General features: G+C 38.9%; 1 protein-coding gene and 1 long non-coding RNA gene across 3 annotated transcripts in view; one reads left to right on the forward strand and one right to left on the reverse strand.

The window, feature by feature from the left end:
• LOC140515411 (uncharacterized) overlaps window positions 1-11,918 on the reverse strand; it is a 35,297-nt gene extending 23,379 nt beyond the window's left edge. The window contains exon 1 of the long non-coding RNA XR_011971016.1: window positions 11,849-11,918. This is a non-coding gene — a long non-coding RNA (uncharacterized lncRNA). The remainder of the gene's footprint in view (window positions 1-11,848) is intronic.
• Window positions 11,919-12,205: 287 nt separating this feature from the next.
• LOC140515394 (uncharacterized) overlaps window positions 12,206-23,587 on the forward strand; it is a 1,104,438-nt gene continuing 1,093,056 nt past the window's right edge. For both annotated transcript variants that reach the window (XR_011971003.1, XM_072626067.1), the window contains exon 1: window positions 12,206-12,493. The gene's annotated coding sequence lies outside the window, so the exon portion shown is untranslated. The remainder of the gene's footprint in view (window positions 12,494-23,587) is intronic.

Genomic DNA, 23,587 nt, shown 5'->3' on the forward strand with positions numbered 1-23,587 from the left:
AGGTGTATAGAAAAATTATCAGCAAAAGTAAAGTAAGAAGGTGAGCCATCTTTATAAAAAGAGTGAGACCTGGAAAGAAACTTTTTTGACTTGTGGCAAGAAAAAAACGGCAATGGGGTAGATACTAGGCAAATGCTTACATCATCCCTGTATATGCTAGAGAATGAAGACAGTCGAGTCCAGTATGGCCAGGTGGTGTCCTGTCCCTGCATTTCAATACAACAAGCAGGAGGCCAGATCTGATAGTTATGCTTGGAATCCCAAAGGGGCTCTTTGTAATCTAGAACACATTGGTCACTTAACATATTAAACATTTTACTGGGTATAGGATATTCGTCATTTCCTTATCCGCACTCCCTCTAATGATTCCCGTCCTATGAACTTACAATTCTCTAGAACGCAAGATACTGTGAATGACAAAACTGTTTTAATAACACATTTGTAAAGGGACCTGGAGGTGGTGGCATAGCAGATGCTCACCTACTCTTATTGGCTAAAACACTGAATGCAGAAACGTATGCAGTGGAGAGATCTGAATTTTCTTCTTTCCACCTCCCTGGTCACTTGTGCTACCTTAATTTTTCTGAATTGTTTCTGATTAATTTCTTTACATACAGGTGAGAAATCAGGGAGCAAAAGTAATACCAATTTTAGCTGCAGGCTATTTGGAAACCCTTTATTTAAAGTTTAATAATGTCAAAAGTAAGTGTTAACAGAAATACTTTTTAGTAATATCAACAAAGTGAGCCAGTTAGGTGAGAATCAATGTTCAGAAATTAGCCCGATTTTCAAATACAAGACTGAAGAGAAGTATAGAAAGGTAAAGAGGAAAGAAAAAAACATTTTATAGGATGGAGGGAAATGCATAGTAATCATAACTATGAATGTGTGTGGAATGGACTTTCCATATAACTGAAGTGGATGGCAAAGTGGATTAAAAACCAGAATCCTACAATATGTTGTTTGCACGAAACATATCTGAAGCAAGACATACACAGAGAACAGAGGAAAGGTAAAAGTTTGGAGCATAATATGTTTTGCTTCAGCTAAAGTGAAAAAAAAGCAGGGGTAGCAATTCTGATTTCAGACAAAGCAAAAGCAAAGTTAGATTGAAGTAAAAGAGATAAGGAAGAGATAAGGAAGCAAACTACATCTTACTGAAAGTTACCATACACAATGAAGTATTATCAACACTAAACATATATACACCAAGTGGTATAGTATCCAAATTCTGATTCTGAGAGAAGTTAAGTGAGTTACACGAGTAAATAAATAGCAGAATTATTCTAGTGGGAGACCTCAACCTTTCCCTCTCAGAACCAGATAATGCTAAGCATAAAATAAACAAGTAGTTAAGACGAATAGACACCTACACAAAAACTGATCATATCGTAGGGCACAAAATCCTCACAATCAAATGCAGAAAGGCAGAAATATTAAATGCATCCTTTCAGATCATGATACGATAAAAATTGCATGTAATAAAGCAATCTGGAAATCTGTTTTAGCAGAAGTAGCACATTTTTTCTTTAGCCACCACTTCCTAAAATGCAGTATTTTTCCAAGATGTCTTGAAGTACTTTCATTTCAGAGGATATGTGAACTCTGTTATGCAAAAGTTCTTTAGGTTCAATTAATAAACAATACTTTACTACATACTTACAATGTCCTCTATAGAACCTCATTTTGGTGGTAAGTGTACAATAATTTATGTCACAAAAATAAAGAACTCTGCAATAGAAAAATTATATGTCTTCCTCTATCCAAATCTCCACAAGAAAAAAATGGTTCTGATTTCCAAGTCCATACCTCAATTGTTCTGATGCTAGCATTTTCTCTGACCTTTCTCCATGCCTGGATCTCTCTCCTTCCTCACCTCCAACTCCTGGCTTCCCTCTGGTCTCTGCTCAACTCGCACTTTCAGCAAGTTTACCTCGGAGCCTTCCCGATGAGATTCTCCCCAATTCATCCAATATATGTCTTGTTTGTCCAGTTGTTTGTTCCTTGAGAGTAAGGACTATTTTCTGTCCTTTGCATCCACAGTGTTTTAACACAGTGCCAGACACATAGTAGACACTTAATAACAACTGCTGTCTTGACTGACTTCAGAAACGTTAAAAATAAATGGTACATACAAGATATGGCTATGACATAACAAATTATATAGAGCAATTCTAGGCCAAAATGAGAGGCCAGTGTTAGAAGAAATTGTGGTGAGGAAACTGCTTTCACCAGTGCAGATGTACAACTTGGAGAGTTGCCCGAATCAACTAAAGTTGAGTGACTTGCCTAGAGTTATAACCACTGAGAACAATACCTGGGACCCAAGTTTTCCTAACTCTGAGGTCAGTTTTCTATACAGTAACCTCCACTCCTTCTATTGTACAATAGCACACTTCTGAAAAGACTTGGTTTAGTAACTCATTTTTCTCTTTTATGTCTCAGAAAAGTTCATAATTCTATAAACATTAAAATTTTACTTCATACGAAAGATTATTTTTTAGAAAATTTAAACTTTTTCAGTTTTCTCCATTACATATAAAACAATTTGAACATGTTTTTTGAAACGTTTAAAACTTTAAAACTCCTTTCACCTCCTCATGCAGGAAGCAAACAATTTATATTGACAATACAAGTACAGTGATGCAAAGTGTTTCCTTATTAGACATGTTGCAATAGAAAACTGACCCAGAAATAATTCAAAGAAAAATAAACTTAAAAAAAATGTATGCTTTGATGTGCATTCAGACTCCATCAATTCCTTCTCTGGAGGTAGACAACATCTTTCATCATGAGTCCTTCAGAATAGTCTTGAATCATTTATTGCTAAGAATATTCAAGTCATTTACAAAGATCACCATACAATACCATTGTTAATAATGTACACTGTTCTCCTGGTTCTATACACTCCATTCTATATTCATTTAACCAAGATTTCTCAGGTTTTTCTGAAAGCAATGTAATCATAATTTTTTAAAGCATGATACCATTCTGTCACAGTTACATACCAAAACTTGTTCAGCCATTCTACAGATGATGGGCGTCCCCTTGATTTCCAATTCTCTGCCACCACAAAAAGAGCTGCTATAAATATTTTATGTACTCTAGCTCTTTTCCTCTTATGTCTTTGGGATACAGGCCTAATAGCGGTACTGCTGAGTCAAAGGGTATTCATAGTTTTATAGCCCTTTGGCCGTGGTTCCAAATTGCTCTTCAGAATGGTTGGATCAGTTCACAATTCTACCAGCAGTGCGTTAACGCCCAAGCTTTCCCACATCCTCACAGTAATTTATCATTTTCCTTTTCTGTTTTGTTAAATAGGTGTTAGGTGTGTACCACAAACTTGCTTTATTGTGCATTTTTTAAACCAATAGCGAGTTAGAGCATATATATACATACATGCATATATATATATATATATATATATATATATATATATATATATATATATATATATATATATATATATATATATATATATATAGAGAGAGAGAGAGAGAGAGAGAGAGAGAGAGAGAGAGAGAGAGAGAGAGAGAGAGAGAGAGAGAGAAAGAGAGTAGAAGCTGTGTTAAATCAGAAGAGATGATATCCACAAAAAATAAAATGAAATAAAAATTAAGGGGTGAGGGAAGATAATACTGGGAGGAGAAATGGAGAAATGGAATGGGGCAGGCTGTAACTCATAAAAGATAAGAAAAGTCTTGTTCAGTGGAGGAGAACAGGGAGAAGGGGAGAGGTGGAAAGTGAAGCTTACTCTCTTCATATATGGCTTAAGGAGCGAATAAGATGCTCAATATATTTGGTATGAAAATCTATCTTACACTACAGGAAAGTAGGGGAGTAGATGACAAGTGGGGTGAGGGGAATGGTAGAAGGGAGAGCAAATGGGAGAAGGGAGTAACTAGAAATAAACACTTTTGGGAAGGTACAAGGCCAAATGAGAGAATAATAAAATAAGGGGTGATAGAGTAGGATAGAGGGTAATATAGTTAATATTACACAGCATGATTATTATGGAAGTTTTTTGCAAAATGACATATATTTATTCTGTATTGAATTGCTTGCCTTCTCAGTGGGGATGGGTAGGGAGGGAGGGAGGGAGAGAAGTTGGAATTCAAAGTATTAGAAATGAATGCTGAGAATTATTATTGCATATAATCGAGAAATAAGAAACACAGGTGATAGGGTATAGAAATTTATCTTGCCCTACAAGAAAAGAGAGAAGATGTGGATAAGGGAAGGGTGGGCGGTGATAGAAGAGCGGGTACATTGAAGGAAGGGGTTATCAGAATGCAAGGTATTAGGGAGTTGGGGGAGGGGAGAGATGGGGAGAAAAATTGGACATGTTACAAAGTGATGTAAAAGCAATTAGTATTAAAACAGTTAACTGAATTAATACTGAGACCAAACCAGAGACATCTTTAGTTTGGAGAAAAGAATTTTAGTCTAAATGTCCTAGAGGCAGGTAACTTCAGGTAAAATTTGGCATTGATGGAAAAGTTAAGGTTTTAATGGTAAATTTGATTTTATGATTGTTATTTAATCGGGAACTAGCACATGTATAGAAATGCATGTAAGACACTTAAGACTTGCCTAGAAAGATGTTCCTTAGCCAATGTGAAATTACAGTCGTATCTGAAACCTGGTTATTGGAACTTGCTATTTTAAGATTCTATGGGATTATTAACTGACTGTTCTGCTGAGTCTGACTCCAGGTACGGATAGCAAGAAAGGTAGTCTGAGCCTCCAATCCATGATGCCAGTAAGCCTGTGAGGTGCTGGTAGGAACTGCAAAAGGTGATCTCATGGGAAGAGTGGGAGAGCAGCTATTCATCCTGGCCTGAGGTAGGATTCTCCTGACTCAGTTTCCTCACTGACACCTGGGGGACTTGAAGCCTGACTGAATGCAAGTTGACAATCTACTCCTGCATGGAATTTACATGAAGTTGGAGAGATATTGTTTCCCTGCAATGTCCCTACTGTTAGTGGCAATTTCTTGTAGTCAAAAGGTTTGTAGGAATAATACCAGATCTATTAAATTACATACTGTTGTTAGGGGAACATCCGAGGTTAAGTCTAAAATTAAGCTATTAGACTTCGGATTTTAGACCATCAACAATAAGTTAGAGTCCTTTAATTCTTAGCAATACCATGGAGACAATTAGGTTAAGCGTTTGTGAAGTTAGCATACATAATTACTATTTGTGTCTCAGTTAGTTAACGTTAAAAAAAAATTCGTTTGTGGTCTATACTGTAAATATTTTAAAAGAAGTATCACCTGATCAAGAGTTGGAATTGTTTTCTGTAATATGAACTGTGTTAAAAAATGAAAAACTAAACGAAATTAAAAATAGAAAAGGATGAAAGAAAATATTTGTACAATTAAAAAATATATATATTTATATATAAAACACCAAGAAATATTGTTGCCAAATTCCAGAACTATGAAGTGAAGGGGAAAATACTACAGGCAGCCAGAAAGAAACTACTCAAATATAGAGGAGCTACAGGCAGGATCACACAGGATCTTGCAGCTTCGACATTAAAAGAATGAAGGAACTGGATTATGATATTCGTAAGGCAAACAAGCTGGGACTATAACTCAGCAAAGTTCAGCATAACATTTCAGGCAAGGATATGGATATTCTGTGAAATAAGGGATTTCCAGACCTTCCTGATAAAAAGGCCAGAACTCAATAAAAAATTCGATCTTCAAAGACAGGTCTCAAGAGAGGCATAAAAAAGTAAACAAGGGAAAAGAAAAACGTGTTACTCAATTTGAGAAAACTCTTTGCCTCCCTGTAAGGGAAGATACTTGTTAATCTTGAGAATTTTATGTTTGTTATGAAATATAAAAGGGATATACATAACGAGAGGGAGCGAGTATAAAGTAAATGATGTGGTGATAAAAATGTGTTGCAAGCATGCGAGGAGATTGTAACAGCAGAGGTGAAAAGGAGGAAGCAGAAAATGGCAAATTGCTTCACAGGAAGAAGGACAAAATTATATTAAAGTAGAGAGAAAGACAGGAGGGAGATGAACATTGGTGAACAGGTACTATCAACCGATTTGGTTCAAAGCCGAACAATAAATTTAATTATGTAAATCTGACTACCTCTATAGGCAGTAGGAGGGGAAGGGAGAAGAAAGGGCAGGGGAGGCTGAAAGGGAGAGAAGTAGTAAGGGCAAAGGGGAGTAAAAGGGAGGGGGGCTGAAAGAAGGAAGGGAAGACTGGGGGGAGGTGGTGGTAAAAAATTAAAACTATTGTGGAGGGGAAGGGAGAAGGGAGAACTAAAATCACAAATGGTGGGAAAGAAGATGGAGGGAAAGACATAGATAATAATCGTAATTGTGAATGTGAAAGCGATGAACTCTCCCGTAAAACAGACGGATAGCAAAATGGAATGAAAATCATAATCCAACAACATGTTGTTTACAAGAAACACATTTGAAATGGGCGGATACACACAGGGTAAAGTAAAAGGCTGGAGGAGAATGTATTGTGCTTCAACTGATGTAAGAAAAGCAGGAGTAGCAATCCTAATATTAGACAAAGCAAAAGCAGAAATAGATCTAATCAAAAGAGATAAGAAAGGAACTAAAAGGCACTATACACAAAGAAACAATATCATTGTTAAGCATATGTACTCTAAGTGGTATAGCATCCAAATTCTTAGAGGAGTAGTTAAGGGAGTTACAGCAAGCAGTATACAGCAAAACTATACTTTTGGGGGACCCCAACCTCCCCCTCTCTGAACTTGACAAATCTAACCTTAAAATAAACAAGAAAGAAGTTAAGGAGGTGAATAAAACTCTGGATAAGGTAGATGTGATAGATCTCCGGAGAAAATTGAATGGGGATAGAAAGGAATGTCCCTTTTTTCTCAGAGGTACATGGCATATATACAAAAACTGAACATGTTCTAGGGCACAAAATCCCCACAATCCAGTGCAATAAGGCAGAGATTGTCAATGAATCCTTGTCAGACCCTAATACAAGAAAGAATATATTTAATAAACCAAAAGTTAGTTGGAAACTGATAATCTAATCCTAAAGAATGAGTGAGTTAAACAACAAATGATAGAAAAAATCAATAACTTCATTCCAGAGAATGACAGTAATGAGACAACACATCAAATCTTATGTGATACTGCAAAAGCAGTTCTTAGGGGAAATTTGATATCTTTGAATGCCTACTTGAATAAAATGGAGGAAGAGTAGATCAACGAATTGAGCACGCAGCTGAAAAAGCTTGAAAAAGAACAATTTGAAAATCCCCAAGTAAATATCAAATTGGAAATACTGAAAACCAAAGGAGAGATTAATAAAATTGAAATTAAGAAAACTATTGAATTAATAAATATAACTGAGCATTAGTTTTACGATAAAACCAATAATGTTGTTAAACTTTTCGTCAATTTGATCTTAAAAAAGAAAGAAGAAAACCAAGTTACCAATATCACAAATGAGGAGGAAATTAAAACAATAATTAGAAATTATTTTGCCCAATGTTATGCCCATAAATTTGACAATCTAAGTGAGATGGATGATTATTTTTAAAAAATATAAATTGCCCAGATTAACGGAAGAGAAAGTTGAATACTTAAATAACTCCAACTCAGAAAAAGAAATTGAACAAGCCATGAATGGACACCCTAAGAAAAAATCTCCAGGGCCAGATGGAGTCACAAATGAATTCTATCAAGCATTTAAAGAACAGATAATTTCAATACTATATAGACGATTCTTGAAAATCGGGGAGGAAGAAGTCCTCCCAAATTCTTTTTATAATATAAATATGGCTTTGATACCTAAACCAGGAAGAGTCAAAACTGAGAAAGAAAATTATAGACCAATTAATCTAATGAATATATATGCAAAAATTTTAAATCAGATTTTAGCAAAAAAAAAATGCAGAAAGTTATCACAAGAATAACACATTATGATCAGGGAGGATTCATACCAGAAATGCAGGGCTGTTTCAATATCAGGAAAGCTATTAGCCTTAGTGATCATATCAACAACAAAACTAACAGGAATCACATGATTATCTCAATAGATGCAGAAAAAGCTATTGACAGTATAGGACACCAATTCCTACTAAAAATACTGGAGAGCATAGGAATAAATGGAACTTTCCATAAAATAATAAGCAGTATCTACCTAAAACCTTCAGCAAGCATTATATACAATGGAGATGAGCTAGATGCTTCTCCAATAACATCAGGGGTGAAACAAGGATGCCCATTATCATTACTATTATTCAATATGGTACTAGAAATGTTAGCTGTAGCAATAAGAGAAGAAAAAGAAATTGAAGGAATTAGAACAGACAAAGAAGAAACCAAGATATCACTCTTTGCAGATCAAATGATGATATACTTAGAGAATCCCAGAGATTCAAGTAAAATATGGAAAAAAATAAAAGAAAAAAAGGTAATTAAAAAAAAGAAATATTGATCCACACCTCGTTTCTGCCAGTTTTCCAATCACTTTTTGTCAAATAGTGAATTCTTGTCCTAAAAGGTTAGATCTTTGGATTTATCCAACACCATATTATTATGATCATTTAACACTGTGTATTGTGTACCTAATTTATTCCACTGATCTATTTCTTAACCAGTACCAGATCGTTTTGATGATTACCATGATACAATATATTTTGATTTCTAATATTGCTAGGCTACCTTACTTCACATTTGTCATTAATCCTTTGGATATTCTTGATCTTTATTCTTCCAGGGGAATTTGATTATTTTTTAAAGTTTATAAATCATTTTTGGTAGTTTGATTAGTATGGCAGTGAGCAAGTATATTAATTTATGTAGAATTGTCATTTTTATCATATTGCCTTGGCCTATCCAAGAGATACTAATATTTTTCCAATTTTTTTGATCTGACTTTATTTGCGTAAAACCTTTTGCAATTATGTTAGCTCCTAGGTTTGACTTGGCACAGACTCCCAAATTTTTGTACTGTCTATATTTTTAAGAGAATTTTTCTTTCTCTTGCAGCTGGAGTTTGTTGGCAATACATAGAAATGCCAGTAGTTTATGTGGGTTTGTTTCATATCCTGCAGCTTTGCTAAAGTTGTTAATTATTCATATCAGCTGCAAAGAGTGATAGTTTCGTTTCCACATTGCTTATTCTAACTACTTCAATTTCTTTTTCTTTTCTTATTGCAATATCACAGTAGTGATCATGGACATCGTTGCTTGGCTTATTGCCATTACAGATAATTTTTGCTGATGGTTTTAGATAATACTTATTTTAAGGAAAGCTCCATTTATTCCTATACTCTTTAGTATTTTTAATGGGAATAGGTATTATAATTTGTTAAAATCTGCCAGCAACCAGTGGACCAGAGGCGCGGCAGTTATAGAAAAGACAGAGATGACAGCAGAGGGGGCTAGGCGAGCCTGTACTATCTGTACATGACTGGTTTATTGATCTGAGGGTCAAATTCATATACTCTCTTAAGCAAGCAAGCAAAGTTATTCTCATGAGAACATTTTTAGTTTACGTCTTTCACTTCCTTATCTTAGTTCCTTCTGTGTAACAACTTCGGGGGTACACAGTCAGGGTCAGGACAATCTCATCTTTACTTATCAGCAGTAGGATGCTGCGCCAATCCTGAGAACTTCAGTCTTTACGCTGGTACAAGTCTCAACCTAGACAATACCTCACATTCCGGGCTCCGTCAGTACTGGCCCTCTACAGAAAGCTTCTGTATCTATTGAGATAATTATGATTTTTATTGATTTTGTTATTGATATGGGCAATTATGCTGACAGTTTTCCTAACATTGAACAGATCCTACATTCTTGAAAGAAATCCCACTTAGTTACAGTAGTGATGGATCCTTGTGATACATTGCTGTATTCTCCTTGGTAGCATTTTATTTATTTTTTGCATCAACATTCATTAGGGAAATAAGATCTATAGTTTTCTTTTTCTGTTCATTCTTCTTTGTTTAGTTATTAGCTGTTTCCATGACACTTTATTGTCTATAATTTTCACTGCATTATGATCAAAAACAGATGCATTTAATATTTATGCTTTTCCGCATTTGGCTGCGAGGTTTTTAATGTCTTAAAAATGGTCAAGTTTTGTGATGTTGAAAAAAGATATACTCCTTTACATTCCCATTCAATTTTCTCTAGACGTCTATCATATCTAAGATTTCTAACATTCTGTTCATCTCCTTAACTTTTGCTTATTTTTTGGTGAGATTTATTTAGTTCTGAGATGGGGAAGTTGAGATTCCCTGCTAATACATTTTTTATTTTCTATTTCCTCCTTAAACTGATTAATTTTTTTTTTTTAAAGAATTTGGATGCTATACCATTTGGTGGTATAGTTTAATATTAATAGTTTAGGATGTTTGCTAGTGATAACCCTTTATTGTCTCTGGTACCTTTACCAAAATGTAATCCCTGCTTATATCTTTTAATTAGGTATAATTTTACTTTTTTTGTGACTGAGATCACCATAGCTATCTCTGCTTTCTTAGCGCAAAGGATTCTACTTTTTTTTTTTTTTTTACTGTGTCTCTCTGCTTCCAAAATGTTTCTTTTAACAACACATTTTTCGATTCTGATTTTTACTCCATTCTGCCATCTGCTTCTGTTTCTGAGTGAGTTCAAACCATTCACAATTACGATTACTATGCATTTCCCTTAATCCTGTTTTTCCCCATTGAACCTTTTCTTGCTCATTCATTTCTTCCTTCACTCATTCCTTCCTTCCTTCATTCCTTCCTTCCTTTATTTATTTATTCATTTAACCATTCATTCATTTAACCATTCATTCATTTATACATTCATTCATTCACTTATTCTTTCATACATTTCTTCATTCATTCAGCCACTCATCCATTCAACCGTTCACTCATTTATTCATTCATTCATCCATTTATCCATTCATTTATCCAGCTATCCATTCAGTCATCCATTTATTCGTTCATCCACTTATTCATTCATTTATCTATTCATTCGTTCATTTATTCATTAAATCATTCATTCATTTATTCATTCATTCATTTACGTATTCATTCATTCATTTATGTATGTATTTATTCATCACTGTATTTATTCATCTATGTATTTATTCATTTATTCATCTCTTCATTTATTCATTTATGTATTTATTCAGTTATGAATTTATTCATTTATGTATTTATTAAGTTATGAATTTATTCATTCACTCACTCATTTATTTATTTGTGGTTCCAATATCCCGAGTGTTTCTCCTCCCTGTGCCTCAGCTGACAGTTTGCAATACCGCAGCAGAGAAGGTCCCAGCCCTGGTTACCCGCGTACTTCTCAAAATAACCATCAACGCAGTCTCCCCAAGTTCGGACCTGGCCCTCACCACGGACCCTGCTGCCACGAGCCTCCCTGCTCGTACTGAACCTGGACTGGAAACCCTAGGAGCGAACCACCTGACTGACCCACGGTCTTAGTCATCTTCATTTTCAGGCTCGGCTGAGGCTGACTGGATCCTCCCGGACCCTCCTTGACCTCGGGATCGGCAGAAGGACGGTCACACGCTCTGCTGCCTCGCTTCCCTCAGCAGGCCAGGGCTGGCGTGGGCACTGTCCCCTCCGCCCCATCTGGGCTCCCTACTCAGTAGTGGCTCGGGTTCCCTCCCCTTGACTGCAAACTAGATCCAAGTTACGGGGAAAGGGCAGGCCTGGTGCGTGGGGAGAGTCCAGGGAAAGTTCGTAGGACAGGAAGCGGGGTGGACCAAGGGGGGGATAAGGCTGGGGGGGCAAAAAGGGTCATTCCCTTGTCCAGAGACAAGGAGGGGGCAGACCTAGCCTTTCTGACACTGACGGAGACGGACTTGAGTTCCCGGGACCTTCTCCTGTCGTTAGCGGGTCTGGTGGCCACCTGGTCAATTGTCCAACTCGCTGCACTCTAAAGGAGTTCCGAGAAGTTTGCCTCCTTGGGACCGGGAGAGCCTGGGAAGGAGACTTGCAGAGGCCAGGAGGGCCAGGCGGAGCATCCAAGCGTGGTGGTAACCATCGTGACCAGGAGGGCGGGTGCAGGGCTAGTCCTGCTTCCCTTTGTCTGCACTGAGTCTGGAACCTTAAATCCACCAATCCCACCACCTCTGGGGGTCGCTATGGCAACCGCAGGACGCAGGGCAGGGGCGAGAGGAAGGTGGAGTCCAGGTTGGACGGTGGGGGCGGAGTTTCGGCTCCCATTCAGCCCTCTGGAAGGCTGGCTGGCAAGCCGCCTCAACTTGGAGCCCCTGAGTCTGCAGAGAGTAGCTCTACAGGAAGCGCTTGTAGCTTATAGGGGCACGGCCTCACGGGGCCAGTCGCCTGTGCCCAGGCGCCGAGAGGCTTGGGGAACTCACCAGTCCCGAGTGAGGGATTCTCAGCTGACCCTTGTGGAGGTTTTCCCGAGGCCGCTCTCTCCTGCTCCAGAGTCAGACCGAGATACATACTCAATTTGTTGAGGCCTTCCGTGAATGCAAAAGCAGGTCGGGAGTTCATCCCAGTCGTGCTCTCTAAAACCGTGGGTGCTGTCGAGGTGCTCCCACCACCCACTGATGCCATTCAACAGGATAGGAACAGAGGGCAGTGTATCGTCAATGCCACATGAGCTACTGCTGCAAATTTCTTCAACCGTTTGTGTATGTATGCATATATATATATGTATCTATATACATATGTATCTATATATGTCTCTCTCTCTATATAGATACATATGCATATATATATATATATATTATAACGTATGGGTGCAGATATTAAGGATCTAATAGCTTGGTGTAATAAGCAATCTTCACTCGAAACCAAACCAGTACAACATTTATTTCTGCACACAAGGACAATATAAAACCTCATTAGAAAAATATAGAAAAACAAAGCTTAACAGAATAACGCAAATATTTACATACAGCACGAGACCTGGGCACTTACTTCTGAGTTGTTCATAGGAGGGGGTAAGTGGGTGAGGAATCTTGATACTGGATACTCAGTGCCCCTAATATGATAAATCAAAAAGATTCCAGGTGAAACACCCTTCCCCTCTCTGAGCCCCTAGGCAAAATCAGTATTCAAGAATATATACAGTTTTCAAACAAAGACTTGTCACCTGATGGGCTCAGTGAAGAAAGGCTTCAAAAGCTCCTTGGCCTAGCACCTATTTGGCTTAATGACAAAAGATGCAATACCTACCTGACTCAGTGCCTAACCGACTCAAATTGACTCAGCACCAACGTGTAACAGCTGGGAACTAGAGAAGAGTTCAAAAGACCAATATTTCTGTGATTGATGGGGCAAAATACCTGTGTACCTTTACACCTGGGAACTCAGAAGGGAAGATGTGTAGTCACACAGGCCCATACGTGTATAGGGAAGATTTTTATGTTCCATTAACCCTTCACCCAATCCTGGTCAGTGCACAGCCTGCACTGGTACCCTGGGCATTCCTGCAGGGATCACTTGGTACCAGTGGTTCCCCTCAGTGCTATCCTATAGAAACCATAGAATTCAGACTATGAGCAGTAATAGGAGGACCAAAAGGGGGAAAAAAAAACAAAAAAGTTGTCAGGGGAGACTGGAAAATAAAGTATTGGATTGCTTCCAAAAGCACAGTTAGGTACTACATCTCATCCATATCTGGCCTGGATAACATTAGGTGAGATGAGCCAGGTGGTAGGAGTTGAGAGATCTTTGAAAAGTCCTTCCCTTTGAGTTATGCGGCCTGAATTAAGAGTGACAAAGAAGGGTTAGTGTAGGAACTTAGTGTAAATGACTGGGCTAACAGGGACACGCATTCCTTCCTTTGTTCTAATATCGATCTTCTGCCTTCTCCTAACTATTATGCTTTGTAGGAAGCCATCTGTCACCCATAGATCAGACAAAATGTTCATAGACATCAAGAGCAAGAGCCGTTTTGGTAACTATAGATGTAACTGGATTTTATTTATCCTATACTAGTCTCTGAGTACATCTAGTGTAGAAGAGAGAAACATTTTGGTTTCTCCTTGTTTTATTTTTCTCTGAGATGTTTCACAATATGTTCTAACGGATGAATGCCATTTGCATGGCAATAAGTTTATATTTGGGGTCTATGTTTAAAATTCATACTATTATGATAGTATTTTGCTTGATTTCTTCCATCATGATTTTGGAAAGCATTATATAAGAAATAGGACTAATTGGAGGGAATGATACCTGGAGTGAAATGCCTTTATTGGAGGTTAGCTGCTGTTTGGATCTGAATGCTGAATACACAGCAGGAGTTCAAGGTTGTCCTTAAAGCAGAAAAGGTATGCTCTGGTCTGTGTACTTGGGTAGAACTGGTGAATCTTTTATCTAGTTAGTCAGGTTCTCCTCTTACCTCCGTCACATAGCAACCTCTCCTACTTTGAGATTAATGAAATGTATCTTTACCAGCTAATCAAAATCCTGGTACCTATTGTCTACAGCCCTGCCTCTGGGTCTCACACCCCAACTAGGTCACTCCACTTCCTTCCACAGTTCAGTTCATTATCTGCTTCACAATCTTTCCCTCCTCCCCAACTTCTGCCCTCATTCTTTGGGACTTTCCTCTACGTGTGTCTGTCTGTCTATCTGTGTCTATGTGTCTATGGGTATAATAATTATTTGATTTTTTCTCTCAAAAACCCTACATACACAAGGAGTACACTTTCCATGGCTCTACCCCACTTCAGCCATACACAAAGATGGGCAAACTCATGATATTGGCATAACCCACAAATGCATGACCTCTGTATTCAAGAATTCTGAAATATCCTTATCTTTCACCTCTCCCACCACCTTCCTTTACAAAACCCTACTCTTCTTCCACACCATGACTTTTATTTCCTCAGTTATCTCCCAAAACATTTCCTTGCACTGATCACTGCATCTTGACACCTTGGAAAACCAATTCAACTCTACACTCTTCTTTTCTCTTGAGTCCCTAGACCCAATCAGCCTTGAAATGCTCCCATCAAACACTGCTGCTGAATGAAGATGGAGAATATCTGGAAATCATTTTGACTGGGTCTACTGCAAATGAGTTACCCAACCTCAACTAACTTAGGTGAATCTTTGACCCTCTCTTATCACCTCACTCTTCCTCTCTTCATAGTGGCTCTTCCAAAGAATCCCTCCTCAACCCTCCCATGGCTCCCCCTCCTCTACCCTATCAGCTCACAACCTTGTTTCATATTTTACTTCAAAATAGAAGCCATTTGCCATGATCTCCACCTTTTCCTCTCTTTTCCATGGCCTATCACACAGATGGTTTCTGCTGTTATCTCTTCCTTTACTCCTATCTCACATGAAGACACAAGGCCCACCTTGTACCTTCCCTCTAGGTGGACATGGAAATGGGAAAGCACTCCAGTGTCTTTGTCAAGAAAACCCCAAAAGGGGTCACAAAGAGTTGGACACAGCTGAAAATGATTAAAGAACAACAAGCTTTACAATGCAGTTTAAGGTTTGGAAGAATTATTGCCCCTTTTCCATTAATCCTTACCATCTGTCCCCTTACCATTCTCAATCCCATTTTTTAAAAAAAAAGTATTTGTGTTAGTATGTTAACAAGGTATTTTCTGAGGGGCCACCAATCACTTGAATCAAACACATAAATCATTCATTTAGTTCAGGGGAAAAAGTGGGCACCATGAACTACAGAGAAAATACAGAAAAGTGAAGATCAACAGACAGGACCTCCACCTGTCTGACCATAAGCAATACATACACAGTGACCAGAGAGAGAAGCACCAACATCTTGGTGGTCAAAGTCAGGAGGATCCTTAGCTGCTTCCCAGTCTCATATGGCCAAACAAACACTTCTCATGTATAAGCCACAAAACACAACCTTACCTTAGAGTATTTATACACTTTTCAGAGCTAGAGGACAGGACCCTTTGAACTAGTGTCTCAGAAATTTTTTTTATTATTTCCATATTATTATTTTTACTTTATTTTTAAAATTTATATTCAATGTTTTAAAATCACTACCACATAACTTAGATTTTGTCCCCTCCCTCTCCCTTCTTCCCCCTTACCACCCCCCTCCTTCCTGAGACTGCATACAATTTTATGTAGGTTCTACTCATGCATTCCTATTTAGCACATTTTCATCATAGTCATGTTGCATAGAGGAATTAAAATGAATGGGAAAAATCATATAACAAGCCAAAACGTAATACAAAAGAAAATGTTCTGCTACATTCTGGGATTGAATTCCGTAGTTCTTTCTCTGGATGTGGAAGGCATTTTGCCTTAAAAGACCACCGAGAAGTTTTTAAGTATTTGCACTGCAATGAATTTCTAAGCCTATCAGAAAAAATCCTCACACACTGTGGTTGCTGCTATGTACAATGTTCTGATTCTACTCCTTTCATTCAATGTCAGATCATATAAGTTTTTCTAGGCCTCTATGAAGTTTTCCTGTTCATCATTTCTTATAGCACAGTAGTATTCCGTTATATCTTTGTATCATAATTTATTAGTCACTCCCCAATTGATGGGTAACCCCTTGATTTCCAGTTTTTGAACACCATAATGAGTGCTGCTATAAATATTTTTGTACATGTGGGACCCTTTCCCATTTTTATAATCTCTTAGGGATATACTCTTAGAAGTGGTCTTGCTGCCTCCAAGGGTATGCACATTTTTGTAGCCCTTTGGGCATAGTTCCAAATTGCTATCCAGAACGGTTGGATCATCTCACAGCTCCACCAACAATGAATTAGTGTTCCAACTCTCCCACATTTTCTCCAACATTTATTGTCTCCCCGTTTTGTCACTTTAGACAATCTGATAGGTGTGATGTGGTATCTCAGAGTTATGTGGATTTGTATCTCTCTAATCCATAGTTATTTAGAGCATTTTTCTATATGACTATAGATATCTTTAATTTCTTCCTCTGAAAAGTGCCTGTTCATATTATTTGACCATTTATCAATTTGGGAATTTGTCAACGTTTTAAAGTATGATTTGATAATTTCATGGGCATGGCATTGAAGGTATCAATTGACTTTGGTAGTACAGCTAGGATCTGACTACTGTGAAAAATGAAACTCACCCAGTTGGATGTTTTGGAATGTGCACTATTTGTAGGTACAGTGATGTAAAATATGGTTAATTGGTCCCAGCCAATCCCATATGCACTGCAAATTCACAGAGTGTGACCACTTCAGGAAATTCTTTCTTTACATTAATCTGGACGTAAGTTACATTGTCATTTCTTTTAGACTGGTACAGCTCAGCCATGAGCACAGAAAGTTTCTCCAATTATTTAAACTTTTTCTTTGTTACTTCAAGGATTATTTTGTAACTGAGTCACTACACGTCTTTTCTGTGCTTTGGCAGATTGATTTTCATACATTTTATGCATCTTGAATATTTCTGGGAGGGGATTTCCCTGTAATGGCCTCCTTTTTATTACTATTTGGAAATGCTGCTAATATTTGAGTGTTTATTGTGTAGACTACATCTTTGCTGAAGCTATTAATGGCTTATATTTGCATCTTTGCTGATTCTATTAATGGTCTCTACTTGTATCTTTGCTGATTCTCTAGGATTTTCCAAAGAAACTGTAATATCATCAGTTCACTGTTCTGGCTCAGCGAGGAATCATTGTCTCCTTTTCCTCACATGTTAAGGGACAAGAAGGAGTCAGAATAGCTATAAGGAGGACCTTTCCATTGCATGTCATTATGCCTTTCTATAAGCAGTCTCTCCAGCCTTTCCCACATGTACTGACAGCAGGCAGAACATGCTGCCTTAAGCTTTTGGAAGGAGTTGCCACTGGTTACCACCCTAGTACACTAAGATGGTAGGTTAAGAACAATTGGTTTTTAAAAATCCGTATCCATATCTCCTCCTATTGTGGTTATTAAGTCATTTTTCAGTCATATCCAACTCTCCATGATCCCATTTGGGGTTTTCTTCAGTGAGATAATGCAGTAGTTTTCCATTTCATTCTCCAGCATACATATATGCATGTGTATATTTATGTTTGTGTATGAATGTGTATGTATGGAGAGAGAGAAAGAGAAGGCAGAAGTAGAGATATGTGTATGAATATTTATTTTCATATATGCATATGTATATATACACGTACATGATCCCGAACCAGAAACATGTTCTATCATGAGTACATGCAGAGGCGGTGGAAAGAGGTCTCAGATTAGATAGTTTGTGTGACAAAAGGGGTCATTATCCCCAGCCCCTGGTTTCTGGAAGTTTTTTATTCCCTGTTACAGCAGCTTCACACAGTTTCCTATCAGAATGCTTCAGCTTTCTGCTGGGATTTTTTTAGGTTCTTGAAGGTGTTTTCTGTAGAGTGTCTACGCTGTCTTCAGTACGATTTCATGTGCTCTTCATAAGCTTTCAGTGCAGATGTGGTTTTGGGCACAAATCTTTCCTGATCTTGAAATAGGTTAAAAGGTCATCCTTGATCTATCAAGCATGAGGGTGGGAATGAGACAGAGAGAGTCTCTCTCCCCCACGAAGAATTCCCTCTTATCACTTTAGCGGAAGCTTCTCCACCATTAGGCTGTCTTGCCACTGGGATGCTGGGTAGCATACGATCTTGCTGCTTTTATCCAACCTCCATTGGGTGGGATCAACTCTTCAATCAGGCCCAGTTTCCTCCCCAGCAGGTCTGCATCCAGCTTAAATGTTTGATTACTTGGTTCAGCAGAGTTCTGCAGCTTGTTCACGCCTCTGACTGTCTGGCTCAGTGGAGAAGCATGGGCCTTCTATATCTGACTGGAGGGGGATGGGTGGAACCCTTTATATGAATATAGTGAAGAAAATCAGATTTATTTTGTGTTGTTCATGCCTGAAAATATTTCTTCCTTCTGGATGCACAGGACATTACTTCTGTGGAAAGAGGCAGAAAGCATGTTTTATTATCAGACTTCTGGAGTTACCATTGATCATTTTAATACATATCTATAATGAGTTTGAATTTTGTTGCCTTTTCATTGGGTAGGAGATGGGGTAGGAGGATGGAGAAAATTTTGAACAGGGAAAAAAGACTGTGGGAAAGTCTCAGTGCTTTAAAAACAAATGTATAAAAATAAAATGTGAGGTATTTTAAAAGTAAAGAGCAAGTGCAACCATATCAGGTCAATAAACCCCAGAGGCTCTCTACTATCTCCAGGATCCCATAGAACACCTTGTGGTATTTGAAGTCTTTTGAGATCTGGACCCTTTCTTTCTTTCCAGGCTTCTTATCCTCTTTGCATACATCTTGGCTTTCTTGCTGTTGCTCACACACACAGCACATCATCTCCTGAACTTGTACTTTTTTTTTTAACTTTATTTATTTAACTTTTAACATTCATTTTCACAAAATTTTGGGTTCCAAATTTTCTCCCCATTTGTCCCCTCCCCCCACTCCAAAACACCGAACATTCTAATTGCCCCTATCACCAATCTGCCCTCTTTTCTGTCATCTCTCCCTTCCTTTGTCCCTATCTTCTCTTTTGTCCTGTAGGGCCAGGTAACTTTCTATACCCCATTGCTTGTATTTCTTATTTCCTAGTAGCAAGAACAGTACTCAACAGTTGTTTCTAAAACTTTGAGTTCCAACTTCTCTTCCTCCCTCCCTCCCCACCCATTCCCTTTGGGAAGGCAAGCAATTCAATATAGGCCATATCTGTGTAGTTTTGCAAATGACTTCCATAACAGTCGTGTTGTGTAAGATTAACTATATTTCCCTCCATCCTATCCTGCACCCCATTGCTTCTTTTCTCTATTTTGATCCTGTCTCTCCCCAAGTATTGACTTCAAATTACTCCCTTCTCCCATTGCCCTCCTTTCCATCATCCCCCCCCACCCGGCTTATCCCCTTCTCCCCCACTTTCCTGTATTGTAAGATAGTTTTCATACCAGAATGAGTGTGGATTTTATTCCTTCCTTTAGTCGAATGTGATGAGAGTAAACTTCACGTTTTTCTCTCACCTCCCCTCTTTTTCCCTCCACTAAAAATCTTTTGCTTGCCTCTTTTATGAGAGATAATTTGCCCCATTCCATTTCTCCCTTTCTCCCCCAAATATGTTTCTCTCTCACCCCTTAATTTCATTTTTTAAAGATATGATCCCATCCTATTCAATTCACTCTGTGCTCTCTCTCTCTCTCTCTGTGTGTGTGTGTGTGTGTGTGTGTGTGTGTGCGTGTGTGTGTGTGTAATCCCACCAACTCCCCACATACTGAAAAAAGTTTCAAGGGTTGCAAATACTGACTTTCCATGTAGGAATGTAAACAGTTCACCTTTACTAAGTCCCTTATGACTTCTCTTTGCTGTTTACCTTTTCATGCTTCTCTTCATTCTTATGTTTGAAAGTCAAATTTTCTTTTCAGCTCTGGTCTTTTCATCAAAAATGCTTGAAAGTCCTCTGTTTCATCGAAAGACCATTTTTTCTCCTGAAGTATTATACTCAGTTTTGCTGGGTAGGTGATTCTTACCTAGTTTCTTTCACTTCTGGTATATGATATTCCATGCCCTTCGATCCCTTAATGTAGGAGCTGCTAGATCTTCTGTTATCCTGATTGTATTTCCACAATACTTGAATTGTTTCTTTCTAGCTGCTTGCAATATTTTCTCCTTGACCAGGGAACTCTGGAATTTGGCCACAATGTTCTTAGGAGTTTCTCTTTTTGGATCTCTTTCAGGAGGTGATCTGTGGATTCCTTGAATAATTTTTTTGCCCTCTGGTTCTAGAATATCTGTGCAGTATTCCTTGATAATTTCATGAAAGATGATGTCTAGGCTCTTTCTTTGATCATGGCTTTCAGGTAGTCCCATAATTTTAAAATTGTCTCTCCTGGATCTATTTTCCTGGTCAGTTGTTTTTCCAATGAGATATTTCACATTCTCTTCCATTTTTTCATTCTTTTGGTTTTGTTTTGTGATTTCTTGGTTTCTCATAAAGTTATTAGCCTCCATCTGTTCCATTCTAATTTTTAAAGAACTATTTTCTTCAGTAAGCTTTTGAACCTCCTTTTCCATTTGGCTAATTCTGCTTTTGAAAGCATTCTTCTCCTCATTGGCTTTTTGACCCTCTTTTGTCAATTGAATTAGCCTATTTTTCAAGGTGTTATTTTCTTCAGCATTTTTTGGGTCTCCTGTAGCAAGGTGTTTACCTGCTTTTCATGCTTTTCTTGCATCTCTTTCATTTCTCTTCCCAGTTTTTCCTCCACCTCTCTAACTTGATTTTCAAAACACTTTTTCAGCTCTTCCATGGCCTGAGCACATGGAACACTTCTTTTGCATGTTTGGAATACAGAAGCCTTGATTTCTATGTCTTTTCCTGATGGTAAGCATTGTTCTTCCTCATCAGAAAGGAACGGAGGAGATATGTGTTCACCAAGAAAGTAACCTTCTATGGTCTTATTTTTTTCCCATTTCTGGGCATTTTCCCAGCCAGTGACTTGACTTCCGAGCTTCCTCTTCACACCCACCAGGACTCCAGATCTGCCCAGCCAGCACTTGGGTTCTGAGATTCAGATGCTGCTTCCCAGCCTCAAGGCTTTTGGCGGGGGCAGGGCTGCTATTCAGTGTGAGATTAAGTTCAGGTGCTCAGGTGGGGGCAGTGCTGCCTCATGGGTCTCAGTTCCCTCAGGGGGTTTATGCAGAGACCTTCAGCAATGGATCCATGCTCCTGCCTGCTTTGGGAATCCCTGTCCGAGGCTTCCTCTGCTGCTGCCTCGCGAGGAGGCCCGAGCCATGGAGACATCCCACTCCCCTCTCGGGGAGCCAAAAAGATCATCTCACCAAACTTTGGCATCTGTGGGTGGAGGGACCGGCATGGCTGCTGTAGATTCTGTCCCTGAAGCCTGCTCGATTCTGTTTCTCTCAGTGCTGCGTGGCCAAGGCAGAGCTGGGCACTGCTCCAGGTCCGGTGGGCGATGGACCTTTGGTGTCTGTTTTTCAGGGCTCTCTGGAACAAAAATCTCCTCCACTCTGTTGTTCTGTGACTTCTGCTGCTACAGAATTTGTTGGGAGTTTTTCTTTATAGATATTTTATTGGCTGTGAGTTCAGAGCTAGCATACATGTATCTTTGTACTCTGCCATCTTGGCTCCTCTGAACTTGTACTTTTTGTGTGACTGTTCTCCCTGCCTGGAATGACCTCCCTCCTCACCTCTACCCCCTGAATTCTTTGGCTTTCTTTAAGATTCAGTTCAAATGCCACTTTCTACAAGAGGAAGTTTTCTGCCACCACCCCTTTCCCCCACCCAATTCTGGTGCCTTCCCTCTGAGATTCTGTCCTGCTTATACTGTGGATATCTTGTATGTGCAATAGTGGTTTGTATGTTCTCCTTTCCCCTATCCCTGCATTGGAATGTGGCCTCCTTGAGGGCAAGTTAGACAGTCTTTTGTCTTTCTTTTGCCCTTAAGGTTTTAACATAGTGACTGGCAGTTGGTCTCAAAGTCCATACACGCTAATGACATACCTACTATTTTCCAGGCACAGTGGTAACTACTAGGGACACAAAGAAAGGCCAGAGAGAGCAGAGAAGGGGGAGGCAAAAGGCAAATAATGGTGTAGTAACAAGTTCTATACAGCATAACTAGGAAATAAGTAGAGAAGACACTAGATTGTGAAAGGTTTCCTGTGGAAGGTAGGATTTTAGATGGTGCTTAAAGGAAAACAGAGAAGTCAGTAGAATACTGGAGGGAGAATATTCCAGGGACAGGGGAGAGGTAGAGAAAATACAGAGATGAGAGATAGTCTTGCTTGTTAAATGGCCAGGTGGCCAGTGTCCCTAGGCCACTCATAATGTGGTTGGGGGGCTGTGGAGGGAGAGGTCTGGATGTAAAGAATACAAAGGCCAGAAAGGTAAGAATGGGTCAGCTCACAAAAGGCCCCACAGAGGGTTTGATATTTTATACTGACTGTGATAGGGAGCTACTGGAGTTTAATGAGTAGTTATGGGAGTGTGACTTGGTCAGACGTGTGCTTTAGGAAAACCCCTTTGGTGGCTGAACGGAGGATGGTCTACAATGGGGAGAGATCTGAAGCAGGCAAATCCCCCAGCAGGCCATTAGAGTAGGACAAGTGTGAGATGATGAGGACCTGAAGCAAGGGTGTGGTGATGTCAGCATATGGATGAATTGGAGAGATACTTTTGCAATGGTGAGGTCAGCAGGCCATGACATCAGATTAGATCTGGGGGAAGGGAAGGAGAGAGAGTGTGAGGTGTCCAGAATAACATTTGGGTCCCAAGCCTGAATGACTGGGAAGATGATGATACTCTCTACAGTAACAGAGAGGTGAAAGGGGTGAGGGGGATTTGTCTGGGTGGATGATGGTGAATTGCATTTTGAAGATGATGAGTGTAATGTCTTTTGGGACTTCCAGGTTGCAGTGTCCAGTACTCAGTTGGTAATGTGACACTGGAGATCAGGAGACAGGTTAGGGTTGGATTAGTAGATCTGAGAACCATTAGAATAGATAGTAGAGCCAGAAAAATATATTAAGTGCCTACTGTGTGCCAGGGTAATCCCTGAGGATACAAATATGAAAAGGAGAGAGCCTTTGTTCTCAAAGAGCTTACAATTGAATGAGGAGGGAGACAAAACCAAAAAGA

The sequence above is a fragment of the Notamacropus eugenii genome, chromosome X (assembly GCF_028372415.1).
Source record: "Notamacropus eugenii isolate mMacEug1 chromosome X, mMacEug1.pri_v2, whole genome shotgun sequence".
In the NCBI taxonomy this organism is placed as follows: domain Eukaryota; kingdom Metazoa; phylum Chordata; class Mammalia; order Diprotodontia; family Macropodidae; genus Notamacropus; species Notamacropus eugenii.